We start from the raw sequence: 16,960 nt of genomic DNA, 5'->3' as shown, positions 1-16,960 counted from the left end.
AAATTTTAGAAAATTGATTCCAGAAGTATATTAAAATATGTAATAACCAGGAATGCAAGAACAGCCCAACAGTAGGAAATATATTAGAGTAATTCACTAAATTAAAATATTAAATGATAGGCCACATGATCATCTCAATGCATGGTGAAAAGACAGTTGGTAAAATTCAATACCCATTCCTGATAAAAACCTCTTAGTAAGGTTGAAATGGTCGGTGCTTTCCTTAACTCGATAAAGGGTATCTACCAGAAACCAATGGCAACCATTATTCTAATGGTAAAACACAGAAAGTCTTCTTATTAAAGTCAGACACAAGTCAAAGAGTCTCATCATTATTGCTACTATTTCAGTTTGTTTGGGTGATCTTAGACAATAAAAGTTCAGAAAAAATATCTCAAATTTATAGATACTCTGTGGTAGGATTCAGCAAACTTTTGTTATAAAGAGCCAGCTAGTAAATATTTTAGGTTTTACAAGTCATATGGCCTCTGTCACAACTACTCGAGTCTGCTGTTGTAGGGAAAAAGTTGTTGTAGATGACAGTAAACAAGCAAGCATGACTAGTATCAATACAACTTTATTTACAAAAGCACTGCAGTGGATATAGGACACAGGCAACAGGGAAAAGACAACATTAGCATAAGTAGGTGATATGATTGCTTACATAGAAAATTCAAGAGAATTAGGTGCAAGCAGCCTTAATAAGATGGCTGATGCGAGGTAAATATATACAAAACAATAAGATTTCTATATATCCGGCAATAAATATTAGAAAGTGATGTGGCAAAAGGATCAAATTTACAATAGCAACAAAAGCTATGAAAAATATAGAAATAAATAAAAGGAATTTGTCAATCCTATATAGAGAAAGCCATACAGCATAAGAGAAGACGAACAAATGGAGAGAAATACCAGGTTACCAGAAGGGAACGTTCAATGTGGTAAAGATGTCATTTCTTCCTAAAGAATACAAAATTTTGGGAATTCCAATTAAACTTCCAAATGGATTTAAAATCGAAACAAAATAAAAGCTGACAAGCTGATTCTAAACTTCATCTGAGAAAAAAGGTTATTCTTAAATTGTAACAAAAAATGTATTTTAAAGAAAAAAATTCTTGGTACTTCAGGATTTACACAAATAAACCAGTGTAAAAGAACAAAGACTGCAGAATTCAAATTTAATATATGAAAAAGTTGGCAGTTAATAATCAGCAGAAAATAATATATTATCTAATAAATGGTAAAGAAACAATTGGCTACCCATTTGCAAAAAATAAAGTCAGATCCCTACCCATCACCATAAACAAAATAAATTCAAGTTGGATTAAGAATCTAAGTGTAACGGTAAAACTATAAGTCATAGAAGAGAAAAGTTTTTCTTTCCTTCTTTCCTCCTTTCCTTGCTTCTTTATAATTTTGTGACAGATACTACTGACTGGCCCTTTGAACATCCTCTCCAGGTGCCTTGCAGCATGTGTTTCCATTATACTGAAGCTGGAAATCTGAAAATAACACTTCCATGCTCCCTTGCAGCTAGGGTTCTACCTATAATCCAGTCAAGCAGACACAGTGATGGGAGGCCTGCTAGATGGCACTGAGCAACGTGAAGTGAAAGTGACAGATGGTGAAACAGAATCTCCTGGGGGTAGTTGTTCTGTCTCTATCACCTTAGGTGGAGCAGTGGGTCTTGGCTGCAGTGAGGTTTTGCCAGAACAGTCCTGAAGGTAGAGTTGGGCATTTCTCCTGGCTGTGTTATTCTTGACTGTTAACATCAAACTACCTTCCTGACCCTCCCAGTTTTGTACGCAGCCGTATACCTTGTAATAAACTCTTTTCTGTCTAATCCAGAATGAATTCTATTTCCTGATCATTACAAGTAGTGAAGTATTTTCCAAGCATGACCTAAAGTCCAGGAGCTTTAAAGAAGCTCTTTCTTTATATTCATTCATTCATTCATCAACAGATGTCTATTAAATATCTAGATATCATGGAAATGTTCGTTGTCTTTGGTTTGTTAATTCAGCCTCTGGGAATTTAATTCAAGGAAATCTTATAAACTTTGAAAGAACTCTATATGCCTGGAGATGAAATGGCAGCATTATTGGAAATTAAAAACAACAATATTTGTTGGATATTTATCCGACAAATATGAGAAGAGTTAATTACTGTAATGCACTCAGTGGGTTTTTGTTGTTGTTACCATGAAAAACGGCTATGAAGACTATAACAACATATTTAAGTAAAATAAATAGGATACAAAATAATTTATATTCTAAAATTACAATAATGTAAGAAAACCAAGAACACAGGGGAAAAAATACTACAAGATAATAAATCAACATGTGAAAAAGCACTTGTATCAGGATGCTGGTCTATTTTTCTCTATTTTGCACATTTTCTATAATGTATTAATTTCATAACTTAAAATAGAGTTAAGAATCACAATTGGTTTTAAGTCCATAGAAGTGGACTTAAAGGGCATATTAGCAAAACCAGAGGTTAATATGTAATTTTTTAATTGATATATAATTGGCATATAACATTGTGTGAGTTTAAGGTGTACAATGTGTTGGTTTGATACACTTATATATTGCAAATGAGTTCCACTATAATCATATTAGATAATACTTCTATCATGTCACGTAATCATCATTTCCCTTTTGTAGTGAGAACAAATAAGATCTAGTCTGTTAGCAACTTTGAAGTTTATAATGCAGTATTGTTGACTATATCTCTATGCTATAACTAGATCTGAAGGACTTATTTATCTATGAGTTGCAGTTTGTACCCTTAAACAACATCTCCCCAATTCCCCCACCCCCAGGTAACCACCATTCTACACTGTTTTTTATGAGTTTGGCTTTTTTAGATTCCACATATGAGTGAGACCATACAGTATGTGTCTTTAGCTGTCTGACTTATCTCACTTAGTATAATGCTCTTAAAGTTTATCTATGTTGTCACAAACGGCAGAATTTCCTTCTTTCTCATGGCTGAATAACATTCCATTCTCTCTCTCCCCTCTCTCTTTCTCTCTCTATAAATATATATAATTATATATATAATATATATATCAGTTAATAATATATATTATATAAATTACGTATATAATTATATATATACATATCCATCATATTTATCCATTCATCCACTGATGGGCACTTACGTAGTTTCCATATCTTGACTATTGTTAATACTGCTGCAATGAACATGGGAGTGCAGATAACTCTTTGGTATCCTATTTCCATTTCCTTTGGATATATACCCAGAAGTAGAATTCCTGGATTATATGGTAGTTCTACCTTTAATTTTTTGAGGAACTTCCAAACCGTTTTCCACAGTGGCTGCATCAATTTACATTCCCGCCAACAGTGAACTAGGGTTCCCTTTTCTCCACATCTTTGCCAGGATTTTTTATCTCTTGTCTTCTTGACAGCTGTTCCAATAGGTGTGAGGTGATATCTCACTGTGGTTTTGATTTGTATTTTCCTGATGATTAGTGATGTTGAGCATCTTTTCATGTATCAGATAGCCTTCAGTACGTCTTCTTTGGAAAAATGCCTATTCAGACCCTCTGCCCATTTTTTAACAGGATTGCTGGTTTTTTGTTATTGAGTTGCATGGGTTCTTCACATATTTTTGGATATTAACCCCTTATCCAATATATGGTTTGCAAATATTTTCTCCCATTCCATAGGCTGCCTTTTTATTAAATTCCATTTTGAATGTTGCTCACAAAAAGGAGAAAAGGGACTCTTCTCCACCCCACCCAGTTGTGACTTTCTTCTCCTAAACATTGCTGGGATCAATTCAAGAAGGATGATTTCAGGTGGAAAGTGCACTGCAACAGTTCCTTGTCTTTCTTGCCTAGATTCTAAAAATTCTTAGTGAAAAGAATTTAAACTAAGTGAAAAGAATTTAGTTTAAATTCTTTAATTTAGCTTAAATTAAAACTAAAATGTATCCTTCATATGTTGTTTCTGATAGACAAATTTTATGATGACCTTTTTTTTAAAGGGTATTTTATTTGTTTATTTTTGTAACTAAGCTTAGTAACTTTCCAGGGAGTGTTTTTCTTGTCACTAATTAATTATTTTCTTTATTTCTCTGAAGGCAACAACTAGACTTAAGAATTTAGCATTATTTGTCTTGATTCAGAACTGAGTCATCATTAAACTTTCCAGCCAAGAATATATTCTTTTATTGATACAAATGATTTCGAGGACTAAATCAACGTTTCACAGAAAATAATACTCAAGAGTTGACTTACAAAATTATGACCTTAGAAATTGTAACAAATTTCTTCTCTATATTTGATTGATTAATGGGAAAAAAAGATACAGAGGCTTTGAGTAAAAAGTAGGGTTAGCTTATAAGACATTCACTGAAAACTAGTCATATGCTAGAAAATCTAAATTCCCCAAAGGAGAAATTGTACAGGCTATATTTTCTGACCAAAATGTAATAAAAATAGAAGTTAATAACACAAGATTTAAATACACTTAAAAACCCTGAAGAAAAATGTATTTTCCTAACAACTTAGGGATCAGAGAAGAAAATCTGAAAAAGACAATCTCAAACTATCTAGAAAACAACCATAGTAAAATCTACGCACACATACACAATTTAACCAGAGTCAAATTCAAAGGAAATTCTGGAGAAAAAAATAATAATAAAAGACTTCCACAATGACAATAATTAAAGCAGAACAGTAATGGTGTAGGAATAAAATAGATATTACTGTCATATAACAACACAGAAATATATTTAAGAACATCAGAGAATTTGGCGCTTCATAATCTTACCAGAATCTAAACTATCAAATGAAATATATATGAATAAATTTTTGGCAGGCATATTATAGAGTCTTTGTTTTGTACCTACTTTACCCCTAATAGCTTATTTCAGATCAATGCAACTACCTGATGATGCCCTGGTATAAAAGACAGATGATAAATTAAGATACAACTTAGGTTCGTTTTGATATGGACACTGAGAGAAAATGGGATACCGTGCTTGGTTAACTTCTTTGGTAGGTGTTTGTGGACCTTTCCAGACAAGGTCTCAGTAAAACTTCCAAGAATCCATCCGTTAGCTTCCTGCGCTTTCCACCCCATTCACTTTCCTATTGTCCAAGGGGGCTATCTTGACAAAGGTATTAGTCAGACACTCAAAATATCCATATTTCATAAATATGAATAAAGATGCAGCTTTACTTTCTGAAGCAAAGGTGGCAACAAATTTGCCCTTATATTTTCTTATATGGAATTTTATAATTTTAGCTCTAACATTTAGCTTTGTGATCCATTTTGAGTTAGTTTTTGTGTATAGCATGTGAGTCTTTATTTTTTAATAGATGTTATTGAGAGCAGAGGGTTTTTTTAATACCTAAAGGACCAAACAAACAACAAAGCTCTTTCTCTTTCTGTGATGTGATAACTTTTACAATTCTCTGCACATTCAATCAAAACATACTCATGGAGTCATTTTTGCAAATGTATGTACCAATGAACCAAACACTATATGCTAAAAGAATAAAAAGAAAAAGAACAGCAGCAGTAAGTACTATACTACTATAATCCAGGACCAACCCAAATGGATTTAGGGTAAATTTATGATTGCTCCTTCAAAGAACTGGATTCCAGCAAAACTAATTTAAATCACATCCATCCATAGAAAGATCACTGATTAACCGGGCATGAAAATTAATTCTTGACTTAAAACACACAGACACCAACAAAACAAGCAAACCCCCCCCAATCTCCAGAACCCCAAACAGCTGAATCGGCAGACACAGAGGGAATTCAACTTCTAGAACTGCACGTATTTTATATGTATTTCACATAACAGTTTCCACGTAACTTGACAAAGTTAAGCTGAAAATCCCCAAACACTTTTTAAAAATGATGACATATTCACAGTACTTAACTCATGGCTTGCATTTATATTTCAATCAGCTAAGCAATATATTGTTTTTCTCAGCATCTTTCATTTATTTGCCTCTTGGTGAAGAATCTGAACCCCTCCACCATTTGCCTTATCCTCCCAGCAGTTCTGCAGCAGAGACAACCAGTCAAAAATGCAATTACTGGGCTTCCCTGGTGGCGCAGTGGTTGAGAATCTGCCTGCCAATGCAGGGGACACTGGTTCCAGCCCTGGTCCGGGAAGGTCCCACATGCCGCGGAGCAACTAAGCCCGTGCACCACAACTACTGAGCCTGCGCACTTAGAGCCCGTGCTCTGCAACAAGAGAAGCCGCCGCAATGAGAAGCCCACGCACCACAACGAAGAGTAGCCCCCGCTCACCACAACTAGAGGAAGCCCGCGCGCAGCAACGAAGACCCAACGCAGCCAAAAATAAAACTTTTTTTAAAAATGCAATTATTCTCTCATTGCTTCATAATGTAGTGTCAAATTGTGTGGGGGGGGGTCATTCAAGGTCCCTCCTGTCAATATTCACCAGGGGCAACGGCCCCCCGAGGCCTTTTTCAGGAGTGATCAGGGTCTGTCCTGCAGCCCAGAGGAAGGTTAGCAGTCTCCAGGGCCAAGTCAGCAGGCTTTCCAAAGGGTACAAACACCAAACGTGGAAAGTCCATGTCAATCAAAGGCAGGCAGAAGGTGAAGGAGTGGGTGGCAGGGAGGCCAGTGCGTCTAGTCAAGGAGCAGAGGCTTGATGACCAAACCAGGGCCCTCACTGTCCCAGTGGGCACAGGTCATCCTGGCACCTCCCCAGCTTGCTGGAAGTTTTTCAGGGCACACATCTCCTGGGAAGAGTTTATCCATGATGCACGCCACATACCTCTCCAAATCCATCAGCATCTTTCTCTCACTAAACCTTTGCTTACAGTGAAAGTAGGTGATCTCTCCTCCCCTGTGCACATCGTCTGTAATACCTCTGCACCCCATTTTCTCCACTCACATTAGTCCTACCCACCACCCAAGGCCAGCTCAAGGCTCCCTCCTGCATCCTGGTGATCTACCCTCCTCTAAATCCTGTGGCAGCAGAGTTAGGATCACTAATTTGACAGTTCACAAGGTGCCTTATGGCTTATCTGTCTCTTTATGTGCATTTAAAAAATCTTCTCAACTATGCTGAAGGGGCAAAATTTACACCTCAACTCTCCTAGTAGCCGGCACAGCGCCACGGTTGGCGTTGGGGTGGCCAAAAACGTCTTACGGAAAAACCCAGACGAACTTTTTGGCCAACCCAATACTCAGAACTCAATGTAAGCTCATATTAATATGTATTAGCACCTACTTTAAAATAAGAATAGTAGGAATTATAAATATGGAAAAATTACTACAGATCAGGTACCTACAGTGCCTGATTTAATTCTCAAAGCAATCTTATGAGGTAGTGACATTATTCTAATTTTATAGGTTATAAAACTCAGAGAAATAATAATTTCCTGCCTGGAGAAATAATAATTTGTGCAAGTTCATGTGAGCGGAGGACTGGACCGTGCCTAGGTCTAACTCAAAACTCATGTTCACAGTCAAGCCACGTGGCCTTCTGAAGACACAGGCTGATTAAGAAGTAGAATTTGGCAGCTACTCTGCTAACGCTGCTGTTACAATATCTATACGTCCAGTTCGAATACAACTGACTTCGTGTCTGTCTTTCACACCACACTGAGGTTAGGCAGGGAATCTTGTATTTTCATCCAAGCATGTGACACACACCACTCACTAAATACACTCAGCTGCTGGGTGATCTTGAACAAGCAATTTAACCTCTCTGTTGGTTTAGTTCCCTCATTTGTAAAATAGCAATGAAAACAGTCCCTACGTCGTAGGGATGAGATGACGCCTATAAAGGGCATAGCATAGCATCTGATGCATATAAAGTGATATTGGTGATACTAATATAGCTATTATTATTATCACCATTATCATAATCATTTTTGTTACTATATCTCCCTCTAAAACCACCAGTGGAAATAAATGTCAGCCACTTATTCACACACCACATACATGTTCCCAAGTCCCAAGTACTAACTGATGGTTACTTCTGCCTGTTGCATTTCTGTGTACCTGGACTGCCATTTTTCCATAGGCCAGGGACATTTTTAAAAGACTAAGCTACCTGGGAAGGACATCCGTAAGTAGTGTTTCTAGGACAGGGGTTTCTTTTCTTTGGCCATGCCATGTGACATTTGGGATCTTAGTTCCCCAACCAGGGATCGAACCCGTGCCCCCTGCAGTGGAAGCGCAGAGTCTTAACCACTGGACAGCCAGGGAAGTCCCTAGGACAGAGCTTCTTAACCATTCTGAACAAGACAGGAACTGTATCAGAATCTCCCTGAGACTTTTTCAAACTGTACCCATGACACCTCCAACTCCACAATCCAAATCTTATCATTACCTCCTGCCCTGAAAGGGAAGTGTACTTCTGGAGTTGAGGGCCACCACAAAGAGAGCTGCTGTTGATGAGGGTACGTTATGCCCGTGAGCTAGCAGGTGGAAGCTAAAGAGAAAAAAAAAAAGAGTTGACAACCACCGTTGCCTAGGGCAACCGATCACATTTTGCCGGATGTGGGTTTAGGGCATCCTGCTCTACCTTTTACTTCCACTCTTTTTCAGACCCTGTTACTTTTAGGAAGAATCCAAAAAATAAGGGCGGTGGGGCGGTTGGGCAGCAGAGGGAAGCGAAAGAATAAAAAGAAAAGTAAGCAATGGCAATTTGATGCTGTTTGTTTTTGTTGCTAGAGGGCTCACAAAGTATTCTGGGTATAGGTTTAATTATGCATTAGAATCTGGTTCCAGGGACAGACCCCACAGTAAGAGAAAATGCTTTTCCTGTCTTTTTTCCTTTAGCTTACTTCATAGTACACCTAATGTCCTCCATGCAGCTGAAGGGTTAACACGGAGTTAGGATACAGTGTTTATGCACTTACCTAGAGCTGCACTGTCCAATTCGGTAGCCACTAGCCACAGGTGGCCATTGAGCCCTTGAATTGTGGCTAGTCCGAAATGAGATGTACCGTAAGTGTAAAATATGCTGGCTTTGGAAAACTTAGTGTGAAAAAAGAAAGAGTAAAATAGTTCATCCACCATTTTAATATGACTTTAATGCAATTTAGTATAATTAATATTAATTCATTAAATAGTCATTTTGGATAAATATATTAAATAAAATAGATTCCTAAAATTAACATCCCTTGTTTCTCTTTTACTGTTCCTAGTGTGGTTTCCTGAAAATGTAAAGTTATCTATGTGGGGACTTCCCAGGTGGTCCAATGGTTAAGACTCCATGCTTCCACTGCAGGGGGCATGCATTTGATCCCTGGTTGAGGAACTAAGGTTCTGCATGCCGTGCAGCACGGCCAAAAAATAAGTAAAATAAAAAAAAAATAAAGTTATCAATGTGGCTTGCATTATGTTTGTACCGGACAGGGTAGGTCTAAAGTAGAACAGTTCAGTTATTACAAGTGCCTAAACGTTTGACTCAAAGATGGTAGGTTGTGGTGACTGTACCATATGAATGTAATCTGGATATTACTCACTAAGAGTTAAATCAGAATCTCCCCATTTCCTTTCCCACTGTACTGTATGCTCCAGCCCTGTCGAACAATTTCATACATGTGGTGCCTGGAGGAAACTCCACTGGGCCTCCTGGAAATAACTTTAGCCTTGAAAGTGCCTCTTGGTCACCCCTCTACAATGTCTTCTCTAGAATCACTCCCGTCACCATCTTACGCACATCACACCCTGGAATGTGTTTATTTGCAGGCCTGTGTCTCCCACTGGACCAGAAGCTTCTTGAGGTTCAGCACCACATCTTATTCTGTTTTACACCTTCTACTCTGGCATGCGGTTGGCCCTCAACAGGTACGTGATGAAACTGAAAAAACGTTCCAATGACAGCACGTTGAGCAGAGTTTCATTCAACTCAAGTGTTTGTGTAAGCACAGAAGCCCCCTCTGTGAGTCTCGAGGATGCTCCTCTGCTCTGAGGGTCAGTGCAGTGAGCTCCCTGGGCGTTTCAGCTTTTCTCTTCTACACTGGTCTTAAGAGATCTGCTCACAGCATCACGCTGCATTTACCCACGTTCCTGGCCCAAGCCACTTCATCTCTGTTTGCCGCGTACAATGGGGGAAATTTAATGCACCGCGTTAGTCAACAAACAGTCTTGAATCGCTAAGAAATAGTCTTGATTTGCTAAGTTATATCATTTACGGAATTTAACTAGAAGGAAGTCATTCCCCTTAAAAAGACAAAACAAATAAACAAATGCTACATCCCAAACCTCATCAGTTCATTGACCCAGCTGTGAGTTTTATGTCAGCAGCAGAGATGAAAAAGTTCATTAATACTATAAACACAGCAGCCTTAGACAAATTCATTTAATGTCACTGAATTGAGATCATTCTGTAAATCACCTGAAAAAGATTTTGTGGTATTTTTTCTGCCACATAACTAATTTGTTCGTTCTTTTCTTTTTGAGATGAAATCCCAATACTGCACTTAATTGAAAACCGGACTTCTGCCTGTGGGAAAAAAACAGTCTATTTCATGGACTATGGTGTAGACAATGATAGAAGTAGCATTCTACTAAGCGCTACTATTTCATAATGACACTGCCCTGACACCTATTATAACCAAAACAAATAAAATGTCAGTTACCTCCATCTCAGTAGCTACTTCCTAAAATTCACTTTCAGCTTTCCAAATGTCATAACAGTGTCATCTATCATTCTTCAGGAGCTACTAGTGACCCTTTAGACCTGCTCTAATGCTCGCGTCCATTTGAATCCAGCTGTGCAACGAGGAAGCTTCCTTCTCTTCCGAATCTGGTCTTAGATTTTGAAAATATAAATACCTTAGCCTCAGGGCACGAAAAGCTCCTTTGTGGAAAAGGCCATTGTCTTCCCTCCCTCAGAATCCTGCTGTTAAACTCACAATCATAGAAACCTGGTATTGCATAATGCATGTAACTGGTTATGAATTTATGTATAAATACGGGGCTTTTTAGTATTCATCTCTCCCTCTCCCATTTATTAGAAAGAATATTCACTGTCTTGAGTCTCATGGGCATGAAATATTACTGATTAGCTGACTATACTCTTATTTTATTTATTTGATAAAGATTGCTGCTCAGGGCTTCCCTGGTGGCGCAGTGGTTAAGAATCCGCCTGCCAATGCAGGGGACATGGGTTCAAGCCCTGGTCCGGGAAGATCCCACATGCTGTGGAGCAACTAAGTCCGTGCACTACAACTACGAAGCCTGCGCTCTAGAGCCCGTGAGCCACAACTACTGAGCCCGTGCGCCACAACTACTAAAGCCTGTGAGTCTAGAGCCCGTGCTCTGGAACAAGAGAAGCCACTGCAATGAGAAGCCCACGCACCACAATGAAGAGTAGCCCCCGCTTGCCACAACTAGAGAAAGCCTGTGCGCAGCAGCGAAGACCCAACGCAGCCAAGAATAAAATAAATAAATTAAAAAAAAAAAAAGATTGCTGGTCAATCCTTTCAGCAAGTTTGTTTGTTTGTTTTAGCTTTTGGCCACACCCCACGGCATGTGGGATCTTAGTTCCTGACCCGGGATCCCCCCCGACCAGGGATCAAACCCGCACCCTCTGCACTGGAAGGCACAGTCTTAACTACTGGACTGCCGGGGAAGTCCCACTTTCAGCAAGTTTTGAAAGAAGAGTTAAAGCATTGGGATCCCAAAGATCTGGTTTTATGTCCCATTTCTTAAACTGTAATCTCAGGTAAAATTCTTAAAACTCTCTAAATTGTCATTTCTAACTTGTACAATGAGAATTAATAACTGTACCTTTCCAAGTAGTTACTTAGGCTGAATGACTGTAGTCTTTTATGTAATAAGCACATAGTTATTACCAGTTGACACTTCATATCCACATCCAAAACTCAACTCCTGATGGTCTCCCCTCTAACCTCTCCGTGTTGGTTGATGATATTCCATCCTTCCTATTGTTTGGGTCAAAAACGTTGGAGTCATCTTTGGTTCCTCTTTCTCTCACACCCCATATCCACTTTGCCAGGATATTTGCTATTGGCTCTACCTTTAAAATACATGCTGATTCCCAAAGCTTCCTAATAGGCTCCTTACTCTGTCCAGCTTTTTCTCAAGCAATCAGAGTGAGCCTTTCACATGTAAGTCAGATCACATTACTCCTCTTCTCAGAATCCTGTAATGGCCCCTCAATTTAACTCAGTGTAAAAGCCCACGTTTTCACGATGGCTTACAAGACCCTTCACCCCCACTCTTACCTCTCCAACTACATCTCCTATTACTCTCTCCCTGCTCACTTACCTCTAGGCCACATGGGCGTCTTGTTCCTCAAACACACCAGGCTGACCCCTGCCTTACAGCCTTGGCACTGGCCGCTCCCTCTGCCCGGAACACTGTTCCCTCAGATAGTTAACTCCTTCAAACCTCTGCTCAGATCTTACCTTCTCAATGAGGCCAAGCCTGACCACCTTACTTAATACTGCAATTTTACTACGTTCAACCTTGTCCTTTTTAATAGGACTTTTCACTCACTAATACCTATATTATTTACTTATTTATTATGCTTACTGATGGTTGTCTACATCTCCCCATTGGAATAGAAACTCCACAAATGCAGAGACCTTTGCCTCTTCTGTTCACCAAGAACAGTGCTTGCTATTTTTTTTTTGAATGACTGAATTGTATTTAAAGCATAAATCTAAGTAATATGGAAATTAGCAGTTCCTAAGTTACATATGCTTTATTACACTTAAAAGTTATAGTTATCCCCTGATGAATCTTGGTCACTTCATTAATGACTAGGATACCACTCCTTCCACGGTACTTACTCTTAACCATTTGTAATCCACTATGTTTTAATGTTATTTAAATTAAGCTGTCTTTACTTAATAGGACACTCTGTTTATGACCATGCTTCAAGTCAGTGGAGATTCTAATTTGTTTCCCAAGTGCCGATATACTCTAATTCCCAGTTTGACATTTCTGCAAATGCATGTGCGTGTTTTCTAAATGCTTTTTAAAAACTCAGCACATTCAGCATAATGATTACCTCTATCAAGAAAAACGGGTAATTCTATTGGGAGGAAGTCAGAAGACGTATTGATAATATCTTACTTCTTAAGCTGGGTAATAGGTATCCAGATGTTGGCTTTATGATTAGTTGCTGTAATTTACGTATATATCTTACATCTTCTCTTGTATGTATGAAATAATTAATAAAATCTAGTACTTCTTGTTCTCCTACCACTCTTTATTTTCCCTCCAGTTTGATATGATAGTTATCTATGGATGTAAATCTTCCAGCCAGTTTGTGAGGTAAATCACAACTGCTGTGTGATTTAGCATTTATCCCCTCCCCCAGCCCACAGTCATCTCACTGATGAGTCTGTGATATGAGATCAAATCAGAAGGATCCCCAGCAGAAATAGACAAAAAGCTACTCACTACTTCATTGATTTAATCAACGCAGCCAGCTATCAAGAGGCACTGGAATATAATGAAGATAAAAATGAAATCACGATTGCTGCTAAAGCAGATTATTTTTTCAAAAGACATATATAAAGATAATAACTTCACAAGTGATTATAGCTTGTCTTCCCACTATTAACAAGGCACGTTCTTTGCTTGCCTACCTTCATTTCATCTTCCCTGACCCCAGGGTGGTGTAGGAATCTGATGGGTGCTCCCACAGCACACGATCTTGGTCACGTGTGGAACTGTAACTGCCCATTTATATCTCCCCTATTAAACCAGAACTTCACTGAGAAAAGGCCTCATCGTTTTTTCACCGTTTAAGCCCTTGTCCTTGGTACAGCACTTCAAGTGCTGGTGTCATACTGGCTCAGTTCAAAGGTCAGCTCTGCTTCTCACTCCCTAGGTAAGCTTCTTAACCTCTCTGTGCTATCATTTCCTCAACCATAAAAGCTGATAATAGTATAAGCCCAGGATGTGAGGCTTAATGAAACAACACGTCTAAATTAGTTACACAGGGTCTGGTACAAAATATAAGCTGAATAAATATAATTATTATTTACTACCACCATTTGGTGATAAAGAGGAAACTGAATTGACAGAGACGAAAGACAATAGCTCTTATAATATGATTCTTAGTGATTCAAGTGCATAGATGATGTTCAGCAAATGTCTGGAAATGGAGTCATGAATTCAGGCTCTAGAGTATGTGCTGAGAAGGCGTGGTGCCTTGGAGTGGTGCTACATTTCTGCCTGCACAAGCCTAAGGGTTGGTAGCCTAAGGGTGTGGCCCGTGCCTAAGGGTTGGGCCAGCTGGGTCTCAGGGTCTTATGACATACTGATGGTACAATCCAGAAGTGGAACTCATATACCTGCACGTTTAGTAAATGTTATTTGAGTCCCAACTATGGTGCCAGGAACTTGGCTAGGTGATGGCGATACGGTGCAATTGTAAATATCTTGGTGTGACAGACTATGAAACACAAACTTAATTTATTATAAGAGTCTGCACTCACGAAAAGGTATTGGGTATAAAAATAACAAATAAAATTGAAGAGGATTTGAAGTAAGTGAAAATAGTCATGCTTTTTGAAAGTGGGATGGTTTGAAGAAATTCAAAGTGGCGTATCAAATGCAGACACTCATGGTAATGCATTCTATAGGTAGTTCATTCTAACAGTAATATGAAAATATCTAGAACTTTTAATTTGTTATTGAAAAAAGGCAAAAAAATACTGGGTGATTGGTATACATTCTCAGGACATGAAAATACAAAAGATTTAATGGACACTACATAACCCAGTAAGTATTGCGTTTAAGATTTAAAGTAACTAAGTCATAAAGTAATCCATATTACAAAGTTATATTTCTTGAGAAGTAACACGTGAAGAATTTTGAAATCTAATATGGACCTGCCCAAGCTTGGGCATATCAACTCCCTACTGAAGTTTTTCAAAAGAATGGAAATTTGCCGTTTTACATATAGGCCAAAAATTGACTGTTTTTAGAGGAACTTCTAAAGAACAAAGGCCTCGAAATATTTCAGAATCTAACAACATCTGTTATCATTATTTTCTCCATTCTTTCTTGTTAGTGATCAGCAATTCTAACTCTGTCAGCATTCCAGATAGGACAAATTCAAAGAATTATGGCAATTCCTCAATTGCTATTTTCATGACAGACATTTGGTAGGCCAATAATCGTTATGGGTAAGTTACCTCAGGTCCAGAGAGATCAAAGCAACTTAATCGTCACTCTTTTCTAGTTAAAGGCAGATATGGAACAGAACCCAAGTCTTCCAAATACCCAGAAAAGACACAGATATTAGTAATAATGTGAAAATTACTAAATACTAATAGTCTGAAGATGATATTAAATTTCTTAGGCCTTTCACAACACATTGAGCAGACAGGAAATACCACCCGGAAGACATTACAGAAGTTTCGTAGTAGATCCTCTATTAATTTTGCTAGCCAGCGTTACTGTAAGACTGCCCATGTGCCGTCCCAGTATTTCAGTGAGGCCAGAGGGAAAACTGCCACTGGAGGTTTATTCAAAGGGACAAAGGCTCCCAAACATCCATTCAGAGGCCCTAGACTTTAAAATTAGTAGTAGCTAGTACCCTGGCCTTTATTTAAATCACATTATACCTGAGGAGTAATAAACTCATTAGCTTTTTCTTTACGTTACTTCCTCCAATACTCCATTTCTTTCTATAATGATCACATTAAAAGTTATTTTTGAACCGCTTTGCCATGAGTGGCGCTAGGAAAAAACACGTTTAGCGTTCCACAATGGTCTGAACGATAAGAAATACCTTCCCAGAAAGAAAATAAGAGGTGCACTGGGCAAGGTCTTCAGGGGCACCCCTGCCCCGAGGTCCTCCTGGGTATAACGATCTCCTGGTTAGTTTGCTTCGTGCTCTAAAAGGATGCTCTGGATACTCATTACAAGCCAAATTACAAAACTTCTGCCTGGTGTCCACATCTTTCCTCTACCTTATTTTAAAACGAAAAGGACAATAATTCGGAGGAAAAGTTATTTTTAAAAAGAAGAAACAGCCGTCTGAAAGTTTTCAAAGAGGAAACACTCCAAGACGCGTCAGACTGCGATCGTCACTCAAATTCTCACACTAGTTGCACTCAATGCATAGCGCCCTGAAATACCCCCTGAAATGCCCCCCGTGAAATACCCCCCGGGATTCCTTCAGCGTCTGTCAGCCCGGGGCTCCCGGACCCGCTGGACAGGCGAGGGTGTACCGGTTCCCCGTCTGACCTTGGAGCACTTTTCTGGGCAGGAAATCAGTCAAATATGACAAATCCGAACGCGGGGAAGACAAATCCCAGCCCCAACCCCCCGCGGAGCTGGGTCAAGTGCAGGGGTCGGCGGAGGGGACTCCGGAGACCCGCTGCCCTGGAGGGCCCAGCGGGGGCCGCGCGTTCACCCGGCCGGCGCCGCGAGCTGGGTCGGGCCTCGGACCCGACAGGCCAGACTCCTGGTCGGGTGACCGCCCGGCGGGTCCCGGTGCAGCTCCCAGGGCCCCTGGGCGGGCCGGCGGGCGCAGCTTACCTCGACGGCTGCGCGGGGCCTCGAGAGCGGGGCTGGGCCGGGAGGGCGACGCGGCGCACTGGGCTGCGCTCCGCTTCAGGTCGGCAGCCTCTGGAGGAAGTGGTGTCAGCCCGCCCCTTCCCACGCAGCGCGCAGACGTGGAGCGCTCGGCGCGCGGCTCCGCATCGAGGTGCGAGGAGGGCGCCTGGCTGGAGACACACCCACGGATGTGGATAAAGACGCCTGAAGCTCGGGGGCTGCTTTTTTCGACTCCACGGGTTTGTGCCTCCTTTCGTCTTACCCCTCCCCCCTGCCCCCCCCCCCGAAGAAAACAACTTGGTTTTAATTCTGGGGAAAGTTGCGCCTTCCTCTCAGCCCTCCCCTACCTGCGCCGCGGGCCCTCCTCTCTCGGGAGCGACCCCCTTGGTTGTCGCCTCGATATATCAGTGGCTAAGGGATTGGGG

At 40.0% G+C, this 16,960-nt stretch overlaps 1 protein-coding gene across 2 annotated transcripts in view; it reads right to left on the bottom strand.

Annotated features, from left to right (window-relative positions):
• The window catches only part of APBB1IP (amyloid beta precursor protein binding family B member 1 interacting protein), a 102,342-nt gene extending 85,648 nt beyond the window's left edge, over positions 1 to 16,694 (bottom strand). Inside the window, exons 1-2 of one of the 2 annotated variants that reach the window (XM_029236231.1) lie at positions 16,518 to 16,545; positions 13,422 to 13,463 (exon numbers count right to left, since the gene is read on the bottom strand). The gene's annotated coding sequence lies outside the window, so the exon portion shown is untranslated. Of the gene's footprint in view, positions 1 to 13,421; positions 13,464 to 16,517 lie in introns of both variants that reach the window. The other variant, XM_029236230.1, reaches the window with a different exon arrangement.
• Between the last annotated feature and the right edge of the window lie 266 nt (positions 16,695 to 16,960).

This window comes from Monodon monoceros, unplaced genomic scaffold, assembly GCF_005190385.1.
Source record: "Monodon monoceros isolate NGI ecotype Baffin Bay Population unplaced genomic scaffold, NGI_Narwhal_1 Super_Scaffold_21, whole genome shotgun sequence".
Lineage (NCBI taxonomy): Eukaryota > Metazoa > Chordata > Mammalia > Artiodactyla > Monodontidae > Monodon > Monodon monoceros.
Note: the sequence above shows the minus strand (reverse complement) of the source record. Positions and strands in the feature narration are given on the sequence as shown.